An 11,279-nucleotide genomic window follows, 5' to 3' on the forward strand; every position below is an offset into this window, starting at 1 on the left:
TAAACAACTTACACAAGAATTTGCATCTCAGGTGCTACTTCTAGGAAGGAGTAGTGGATCCAAGCTTCTTTCCTCTGAGCTTCTATAACAAAATACCACAGACTTGGTGGCTTATAAACAACAGGAATTTGTTTTTCATCATCTGGAGGCTAGAGGTCTGACATCAGGGGGCCAGCATAGTTGGATTCTGGTGAGGGCTGTCTTCCTGGCTTGGCTGCCTTCTTGCTGAGTGCTTATATAGTGGAAAGAGGGCAAGAGAGCTCTCTGGGGTGCACCCTCATGACCTAATTACATCCCAAAGTCTCCACCTCCCCATACCATCACATTGGAGGTTAAGATTTCAATATATGAATTTGGTGCAGGGACACAAACATTCACAGAACTTCAGTCCATAGTACATGCAAAGGAGAAAAAAACATGAGATATGACTAATATTGTTCATACTATCAAGAGCCCAACTTGTCTCCCCCCCACCCAAGTATTTACACTACTCAAATATATGCATCTCCCTATACAAGCAGAGACAGATCTGCCTCCTCCCTGTAGGGGTAAAAAAAAATCCATATCTTGTTAGTGAATGCACTTAGCCACAAGCACAAGCTTCCTGGGTCAAGTTTATTTTCTTCTATTATTTTGTGCCCTATTTCAGTATCTTGCAACCTATGAAACGACAAATTTAACTATTCCCATATACCATAGTCTGTGAAAAGGAGAAGAAAGATAATCAAAAGTATTTAGAACATATCAATGTATATCTGACACAAAGAAACAAGATACAATAAATTTTCATAAAAACTCAAAGGCCGTGGATAGGATTTGCTACCCTTTCACATCCCATTCCATATCTTCTGTTTGAGTTTATTTACCCCATGAGGTGATCCAAGCCTTTATTTCTGAGAGAACTAAATCCTTGATGTCCTTAAATGGAAGGACTTGCCATAATTTTCCATTCACTTTGACCAGTGTATGTAGCTGCATGGGGCTGGAAGACACCCAAGGAATCCCCTTAGTTCCATTCAGACTCCTCCAGCTCATGTTGTAAATCAGAATTTCTGCTTTCCTTTGATAGAGAGGGTCACCAATCCCAGCCTGCTAGTACCACAAACCTCTCTTTTTATTGGAACATAAGGAGTACCTAGAGCTGCAGGCTTTAGTTGGGCTAGTTGGGCTAGTTGGCCAGTCATAGTTAGGCTCCCTCTTGGAAGCATCACATGTCGAGATTCAGATTCTGAGAAGTTATGTGAGCGTGCCCAAGTCACCCAATGGTAGAGACTTGAATTCATGTCTATCTGTTTCCAAAGTTTGAATATTTAGCTGATTCATCTGCTTCAGTGAGTGTAAAGACCTTTGTATTCTGTGTAGGTCGTGGCAGAGGACAAGTAGAAGGGGGTATTAGCAGAGAAATGCCACCCAAGAAAAGGCTGTGTGGGGTAGTGGAACAACCCATGGCTAGAGTCCCAGCTCTGTACTTATATTTATTCAATGTATTCAACATTATTTGGCAAGCTCTTTCTATGTGGCAGGCACTGTCCTAGGCACTAAAAATAGAGCAGTGCTCATAAACAAACTCTTGCATTTTCCTTTTTAGTCATCTCTCCCCTGCAAGTTATTTCACTTCTCTGAGCCTTGCTCTCCTGCCCTATAAGATGAGGGTATTAATACCTACCAGATGAGAGCAGTCAATTTGTTTTGTCACTAGGAAAGTGAGGACATTAATATCCAATCTTGCTGGGAGAATTAAATCAGGCAAATGTAGATAGATCCATTTATTGCACCAACAGTTATGGACCATCTACTGTGTGGCAGTGGCTGGGCTGATCTCTGAGAACACATCCAGTGAACGAGCCAAATATAGTTTCTGCTGTCTTCGACCTTGCACTGAGTAAAGTTGGATATTAAGCAAAAAATCACAACCATGACTAGGGTTTTCAATGGATATGCAGGTAGCCACAGTGACTGCTATTATTCTTCCTTTTCCTTGCCCTGCAGGTGCTTGTTTCCTCCTACTTCAAGGTCTCCAGAGTTGGGGGAGCTCACAACGCCTCTCTTGTTTGTCTAGGGAGTCCTGAAAAAGAGAATAACATTTTGATGCTGAACGGCAGAGGCAGGGAAGAGTTAAAGTAGAAAAGTTCCTCAAAGGGGCAGCAACCAATGAGTCTGCTGCCATCCTGGCTGAGTCTTGCTGTCCCTTTGCCATGGCTTTAGGTTTATGGAAAAAAAATAAGCTCTTTAGAGAGGAAGAGAGGAAGTCTGTTTTCCTACAGCTCAGCTGAAAATCTCATCGTTCTGTGGAATTCTTTTCCCCCTTTAATGTGCACAGTTTTGGGATGAATTTTGCTCCTCTGTCAGTTTCCTCTGGATGTTTTATTGTAAGGAGGACTTATGGACTCTGCAACCAAACATAAATGGCCAAGTCCTAATTCTGTAGTTCCTTGGTTCTAGCAGCATGTGCCTCAAAAGGTGCCTGGCATGCAGTAGGTGCCCCACAAACATTTTCTGGATGAATTGCCACCTGGGGACCCCAGGGTAGTCATAATATTCTGGAATATCTGTATTCTCACTCCTCTTGTTTGCAGAAGAAAAAAGTGTCAATCTGTCTTTCTGCATCGGCAGGTCTGTCAGGGTAGAAATACATCAGGGTTCTAGATAATTCATGTTTGAGGAACATCTGCTAGATATGTCATTCCAGTGGCATTTTACAGGTCAGGTCCTTGAAATATTTAAAAAAACCAGGAGACAAGCACATCACACCCATTTTTCGCTCCCACGAGAACAGGCTATGAAATGATTCTACTTTGACCCCTAATTCATTTCTGTGGGGATTCTGCTTATTAGTTGCTGCAAGTCTCATGTGTCTGGCAGAGATGTGTCTGTCTTCTTGTTGGCTAATGGTTTTGTCATTAGCCTGATGAATAGACTTGATCTAACATTCTTCAACTCCAGAGTAGGAGGGACTCTTCCCCTCACCACCCTGCTGACCCTGTCAGTTTACAGCACAGAAATCTTCCAGTTGGGTTTTGTAAGGAGGCAGATTTAACAGAAAAAGTGTTTCTTCTTCCCTGGCCAAGTCATTTTGGATTGAGAGCATACAAAAGTTGCTTTGTAGTTTGAGAACTGCTCATAAAAGTAAATTTCTTTTTTGATGCAATGATTGGAATTGCTTTGCTAGAAGAAAGTTACATATAACTGGTTACTTACTGGCATATCTTGTATATTGTAATAACCTCAGGCACATGATAGGCATATTTATTAAATGAATAGTCATTATGTAAATGGAAAAAGATAAATAAGACCAAAGGGTGACAGATATTCAACAAATATTTGATGAATAAAGAAGTTAACAGATAAAATAAACGAATGAAAGTAGTTCCCAGGATGAAAGAAACATGAAGTCACTGAGACTGGAATGTGCTAGAGAATTGCAGGGTGTCTGTCAGCAGATAATGGTGCCCTTGCTTTTCTTCCCACAATTCGCAGGGGAGGTTTCTCTGCACCTGCCTTTGTCCAAGGTGACTCATTTCTTCCGGCCACAATTGTCTGACCAGAAATGGCATCTAGCCCCAGGGGACAAATAAAAAATGTCTTCCCCAAGAAGACAGAACTGAAGCTTAGATGAAGATTCTGTGTTGCAGGGACAGTAATATGCTCATGTGACTACTACAGGAAGCCATCTTTCGCTTGCCAATGAGATAAGGAAGAAGGAAAAGATAATCTGCCATGAGGAAGAAGAATAAAAGAATAGAAAAGAGGGAGAGAGAAAGAGAGAGGAGGGAGGGAGGGAGAGAGGGAGAGAGAAAGAGAGAGAGAGAAAGATTGAATCAGGAAAGAGAAATGGGCCGCACCCGGTTGCTAATGCCTGTAATCCCAGCACTTTGGGAGGCTGAGGTGGGTGAATCACCTGAGGTCAGGAGTTCAAGACCAGCCTGGTTAACATGGTAAAACGTGGTCTCTACTAAAAATACAAAAATTAGCGAGGTGTGGTGGTGCATGCCCGCTTAAACCTGGGAGGCGGAGGTTGCAGTGAGCCAAGATCGCGCCACTGCACTCCAGACTAGGTGACAGAGTGAGATTCCGTCTCAAAAAAAAAAAAAAAAAAAAAAAAAGGGTGGGGGGAGAGAGAGAGAAAGGGAGAAAGAGAAATGTCTGGATACCTGAGATTCTTCTAGTTCCCAGATATAACCCCAAATCTTTATAATTTCTTCAACATTTTCCCTGAAGTTAGCATACATTGATTTATGTCATTACAAACACTCTTTTTGAGTCAGGGTCTCACTCTGTTGCCCAGGCTGGAGTGCAGTGGCACGTTCTCAGCTCACTGCAACCTCTGCCTCCCAGGTTCAAGTGATTCTCCTGCCTCAACCACCCAAGTAGGTGAGTTTACAGGCATGTGCCACCACACCCAGCTAATTTTTGTAGTTTTAGCAGAGACGGGGTTTACCATGTTGGCCGGGCTGGTCTCTTAACTCCCGGTCTCAAGTGGTCCATCTCAGCCTCCCAAAGTGCTGGTATTATAGGTGTGAACCACTGCACCTGACCCCCAAACACTCTTAACATATGTGCCCAGAGATGAGACATTGTAGCCTTCATGGTCTTTGTGCATTCAAAGGCAAAGACTGTATCTCTCAAGCAGCCTTGCTAATACTTCCAGTTCCCTTCCTACTTCTTAAGGTCGTAGGTTGTAATGAGTATTTTTTTTTTCTTTTTAAGTATAAAAAAAGAAGAAGGAGGAGAAGAAAGCCGAAGAGGGGAGGAGAAAGAAAAAATGAAACCCCTTTGCCCTCATGTCTGTGAACTGGCTGATGAGGCGCTGCTGTTTGATTTGGTTGCCACTCAAGGCTGAGGTTTGTCTTCTCCACTTTTCGCATGGACTTCTGTTGCTTTTTCTTGGCTTCTGGTTGCTCAAGAGGACTGAAGGGTGTCCAGGGCAGGGCTGTGGTGTTTGCATTGGCTCTCAGAGCTGAAGGGGCGGCAGAAGGGCCTGACCTCCACCTCAGAGCAACAGGAGTTTCCTTTCTGGGGTTCCTTGTCTCGGGGATTAGGACAAAACACACCCACAGTTGAGCTTCAGTAAAACCTGATTAGAGTCTCCCGGAAGTGTTTGTTTTGTGGGGCTACCACTACAGATCATGGGAAACAAATGCTTCTTCTCTTCCTCTCTCTTCTCTTCCCCAGCAAGGGAGGCTGGTGGTTTTGGCTGCCTTGGTGGAAAAACCAATACTCTTCCGCAAATGGGTTCTTCTCACAGCCGTGAATTAGTGTTGGCACAGATGCCTCTGAGTGGGGATCCCACAAAGGTGCAAGCCTTTGCAAAGACAGGACCTCAAAGACGTGGGGTGGATGGGGCGGGTGGGTCAGGTAGAGAGCCAAGGAGGGCAGTGGGTGTCCCTAAATGGAAATGCTGACAAAATTGAGAGTTAGGAGGGACAAGGTGTCCTGGCACCTTTCTCCGTGTCAGACAGGGCACTTCAGCCAGTTTGCAAGGTGTTGGCCAAGGCATCTGTGAAACCCAGCAGCCAAGAAACCTCATGACTGGCTGGGAAAAGCACAATCATAACAAGAAGAAGAAGAAAGGAGCTTGTTTTATGAATACATTTGCAGAGCCTGGAAACTGCAGGGAAGGGGAAGTTTAACATAATGGGACCCTCGTGGAATCCCTCTCATCCGCCTAAAACACACACCTCTGTGGTTTCTTTTCTCCCCGATGTCCTTTCTCAAGCACCACCTCCACCTTTGCCACCCTGACCCCATTGGCTGGCCTTTTCCTCCCCTTGCCCTCACCAATCAGCTGGGTCTGCCAGTCCGAAGGCTAGGGCATGACATATTTGCACCATGCGTAAACACCACTCACCATTAAGAGCTCCCTCTAATGAGAAACAGAGCCACGGAGGGGAAGCTTCAAAGTGGTTAACGGAAGGAAGTGCCTGGAACGAAATCCGACTTGATGTCCCAATTAATACGTCCCCTAATTCTATTTCCTGCCCTTGCGGGCTTGCAGCCGCCTCCCTCTAATTTCTGTGGGAGACAGAGACTCGGCTGATGGGGAGGAAGAAACCTGGAAATGGGGCGGCTTCACGGATGACTTGATACACAGGCAATGGGCATATTAGGACAAATTAGGGAATTAAGGAGGAGGAAAAAAAAGAGACGACGACAGTCAGAGGAAATGTCATCTGAAGTAATAGTATTAATGGAGACTGGGGCATTGCTGGAGAGGGTGGCTGGAGAAATTGAGAGCTCAAAACACCAGCCAAATTGTCTTTTCTTTCAGGCTGGGAGAGAGTAGCCATTGCCAGACCCTTTCTTCTCTGCTCTAGGATGCTGGGGGAAAAACAGCCATGGATCTGTTCAGCAGGATTAGAGGCAGGCCCCAATCTCAGCCCAAAGTCTGTTGTATCCAGGTGAAGGCTTTATGGAAATAAAATGAAATATAAAGACATCAGCCTGGCAATAGTCAAGTTAGAATAAGTGGTGCGCTCTGGAAGTGTGAAAAGACCTTTGAAATATCTCTTTATAGTCTGGTCAGCCTGAAAGTCCACCATTTGATTGCTCTTTTTCAGATAGGCATTGCCCTCTCTGTATCGTCCCATACAGAGACAGATGCTTGCAGAGGGTAAAACATGGCATCCCTGAGGCAGTGGGATAAAGAGTTTGTCAGGGAAATCAGGCACCCCAGAAGAAGTGGTGACCAGAAGACCCTCATCCATTCGGCTGCGATATTTGAGCAATCTCTGATTGATTCCCATCTTCAGTTTCTCCAGCACTCTTTTCTATCCTCTGTCCATCTTGCACACACCTGCCTCATGATCTTTCTAAAATACAAAACCCATCTTGTCTTCACCCCACTTAAATATCTGGTGGGGCTCCCCAGTGCCTGTGTGGTCAAGTCTGGCCACTTTAGCATGGCATTTAAGGCCCGTCATAAACCATATGGGTTTTCTCTGGAGCCTGGCTATCCTCCACTCTCCTCCTGGGCCTCCACCCAATCCCAGGGTCTCCCCAGCCTGCCAAAGTCATTCCTTCTCCATAGCCTTGCACATGGTGACTTCCTCCAGCTTTATCTTTCTCCCTTTTCTTTGCCCAGGGGGCTCCCTGTTTACCCAACAAGTCTAAGTTCAAATGGCGTCTCCTTACTAAAGCCTTTCCAGGCATCTAAGTCATCTCTCTGTGTTCCTGGGGGCCGCTCTTTGAATTTCTGCACCATCCCATATCCCACTGCATTGAAATAATTTGCTTTCGTTTCTGGTTTCCCCAGGAGATTGAATCTCCTAGAAGACACACAGAGGACAGAACTAATGGTACACGTTTCTGTCTATGTGCAGTGTTTGACATAATATCAGAGCTCAATAAATGGAGAGAGAAAGAAGGGAGAAAGAAACAGAGGGACACAGCAAGAGATAGAAGAAAGGAAATGCAGAAAGAGCAGGAAACATCTAGAACTGCATTGCATTGTCCACGGCATAATTTTATGATTATTTAATCCAGCCACTCACTTAGATGTAAGATTTGGCTGAATTCATTTTAACACTCCTTCAGTTTAAGCAAATTGGCCAGGCTACACAATGCAACCAATGTTTAAGAGCCTATGCTTTGGAAATTTGGATGCAAATTCCCCACTGGGGAAGTCACTTCCCCTCTCTGGTCCTTAGCTCTCTTATCAGTAAAATGGGAACAAGGTGACCTTGAGGAGCACACAAGGTGAAATACTTAAAGTGCCTTGCCCAGTGCCTAATACGTAGTAAGTGATCGATAAAATCTAATATATATAAGAGTCTTAGCTTGGGAATTCTGCTGTCTTCTCAGGCCATCTGAGGTTCTTTCTCCCTCCTATTACTGGCCTCTGCTGCCCGGGCTCTGCCCTATAATCTGAATTGTTTGCTCTTCCTGCTGCCAGGATAGACAACCCAGGGAGTAGTCCTTGCATCCATGCCAACAGTTACTGGCATTTTGGTTACTGGGAATGATGTCACTCCTGTGTCTTGGCTCCTTAAAGGATCTGATGCATGCCACACACATATGCAAATAAAAGAAAGTTTCCTGGTTACATCCTCTACTTGGGAGCAGAAGTGGTGGCAAAAATTTGCAGGTCTGAGATCGTATGTCTGAGTTCCTCTGCTGTGGTTTTCCAGACAGTGAAGAACCTGGAGGAACTGCTGAGGCCACACAGTGGGGCTTTTCCATTAACGTAAACCTCTGCACAACTTGAATTCTTTTTCTCACGTCCCTAGGACCTTGTGTTCTCGTTTGGAGCAGAAGTCACCACTCCCTGGCCAGACAGTGCCTGTTCATGTAAACATGGATGCAGTGGTCAAAGAATTCCGTGTTGGAATTTCTCCTTAGGAAATCACTGCAGACAAGAGAATGTTCTTAAGGTCCATAGAAGATGGCTTCAAGGTTGGCTAGGGCATTACCCGAGTCTTTCTCCAAGGGGATGAACTGGGTGCTAGTGGTATTGAGAACTTACCTGAGGCCTTTCTATTGGAATAGTCTGTGGATGTGTTTGAGTCAAATACATTTTACTATTGACAAACTTTGGTCAGGAACCAGAGAGTCTCCCTCTTCTTGACAACTCACGGTATTGGCAGAGTTCTTCCTTCTTCTCATCCTCCTTTTCCAAATACTTCCAGATCCATGATTTACTGGAGATCCTTCTTTGGGGTTTGAGACTTTTTAAAGTCTCCATTTGATCGACTTGAAAAAGATGGCACTGAAAGGTTAACGTTAAGTGTCATAATTGCATGATGTGCTACCCAGATCCATTTCAGGACTGAAGGACTTATTCTCCCCAGCTTCTAGGGGTGTTGCCAGCTGAATGCTTTTAGCTCACAGCCCTCTGTAGGTATTGACCTCAGCTGGAAAGATCCCTCTCACTCAATATTCCATCTTCCTCCAAGGTCAGCCCACATCCAAAGATTGGTGTGGCAAGAGAATTAAGGCGTATCACCCTGTCCCCAGCTGAAGGGTCATCCCATTTTCAGAACCCCCATGGGGTCAGTTGAGGCCTTTGCTGAGACTACATCACAGCTCAACTTCTCCTTCCACCCAATCCTGACTTTTTTCCCCTCCCTTCTAGCTCCAATATATGTCCTGCACATTAATCTTTACCCCAGAATGTTTCCTAGAGAATCTGCAACCTCAAGGTCAGACAAGGTGAAAGGGGCCAATGTGAGTCTGGAGTACAAACATCAAGACTTCTGCTCAAGACATCCATGGCCAGTTCCTGAGTGCTTACTAGGTACCAGGCACTGAACCAGGAGCTGTAGATGAGGTGATGAACAAAGCTCATGGGACCTGCTCTCATGGGACCATATTTAGAAGGCAACAGACACTGAATTTATAATTATTTACAGGGGTGATGAGTATTAAGAAGAGAAGGTAGAGGATGCTAGAGAAGTAAATAACGGGTATCACACCAATCTGGGGGATAATATAAGGCTTCCTAGAGGCAGTGACGGTTGGATTAGGACCAAAGGATGATGAGGACAAGTTAGCCAGGCAAAGATAAGGGAGGGAAAGACAGTAGCTAAGAACAAGTAGAGTTTGGAGGATGTATGCCATGACAATATAATTCACAGGACTCTGGGAGAGGTGGGGAGCATGGTATAAAAGGAGTCTGGGTGCATGAGGCAGTGGCTTGGACCACTTGGATAATCCGGAAAGCTCTGGATCACATTTACTGCTTCACTCAAAGATAGGTAGAATCTATTTCTCCTCACTCTGAATCTAGCTGGGCTTGTGACTTCCTTGACCAATAGGCTATAGCAGAAGTGATGCTATGCCAGTTCTTGGCCTAGGCTCTAACAGGCCTGGTGATAGCAACCTTCACTTTGGAAGCCTACCACAAGGTTGTAAAGAAGCTCACACTACTACTGAATAATGAAACATCCCACGGAGGACAAAAAACCACATGGAGAAATACTGAGTTTCCCTGCATCTGAGGAAGCCCACGTGGACCTTCCAGCTCAGCCCAGCAAACAGCTAAATGCAGTAAGTGAACCCAAACAATGCCCCTAAACTGGGGCAAAAGAACCACCCAGCTATGCCTAGCCTGGATTCTTGACCCACAGGATTGTGAAAAATGATAAATCATTTTTGTTTTGAACCTTGAAGTTTTGAGGTGGTTTGTTACACAGCAATAGCTAACTGAAACATTCTCCCTCAGGAAAAGAAAATCCCTCATACACATCTATCTTTAACAGCTCACAATTACTGAGTGCCAACAATGTACCAGACTTTGTGCTATGGGAGTTTTATATTTTATTTCATTGAAATCTCACCAAAAACCTGATGAAGTAGGCATTTATGTCCATTTTAGATGAGAAAAAAAAAAGAGGTTCAGAATAAATGTGACTTGCTCAAGTCACTCAGCTAGTGAAGTGGTGAAATATGGATTTGAACCCAGAACCCAGGTGGTGTTTTTTTGTTTCATTTTGTTGTTGTGGTTGTGGTTTTTTTGTTTTTTTGTTTGTTTGTTTTTGAGACAGTGTCTCTCTCTGTCACCCAGGCTGGAGTGCAGTGGCACGGTCTCGGCTCACTTCAACCTTCAAGCGATTCTCCTGCCTCCTGAATAGCTGGGACTGCAGATGAGCACCACCATACCCGGCTAATTTGTGTATTTTTAGTACAGATGGGGTTTTGTCATGTTGGCCAGGCTGGTCTTGAACTCCTGACCTCAGATGATCTGCCCGCCTCCCAAAGTGCTGGGATTACAGGTGTGAACCTACTGACTTTTCTTGCATGGGCTTGGGGAGAGAGGTAAAGGAGACCTGGGCCAAACACTGGATCTATGGGAAGATTAGTCTGTGGATGGCAGATACCACTGAGCTAAGGCTTGTACTTTTCGGACAGTAATTCCTGCATCTCAGGTACTGCCATGGCTATCCAATGCCTCCTAGGATGCCTGGTTCCTCAGTCAGTAAGATTTATCACACAGAGGTCAGGGCAGGGAGAGACCAAACCCAAACCGCCGTTCGTAGAGCTGGTTGTTAGCCCCAGTTTTGCCTCTAACTTGCCAGATGACCTTGGGTCATGTCTTCCCTACCCTGTACTCCTATTTCTCCATCTGCAAAATGAGAGCAGTGTTTTCCTGGCATTTCCAGATTCTTCCTATCAGCAAACCACCAAATCTGTTACACACTCAGTTTGTTCATCGTCTTACATTTGTAGACTTGTCCAAAGATAAAAAATTTATTACCTCGGGGATTTAAACATTCTAGTGGTAGATTTTTTTTGGATGCACCTGAAAACGAATTTTAAAAATGCCTGTCTGTTACCACCTGCAA

This window comes from Pan paniscus, chromosome 10, assembly GCF_029289425.2.
Source record: "Pan paniscus chromosome 10, NHGRI_mPanPan1-v2.0_pri, whole genome shotgun sequence".
In the NCBI taxonomy this organism is placed as follows: domain Eukaryota; kingdom Metazoa; phylum Chordata; class Mammalia; order Primates; family Hominidae; genus Pan; species Pan paniscus.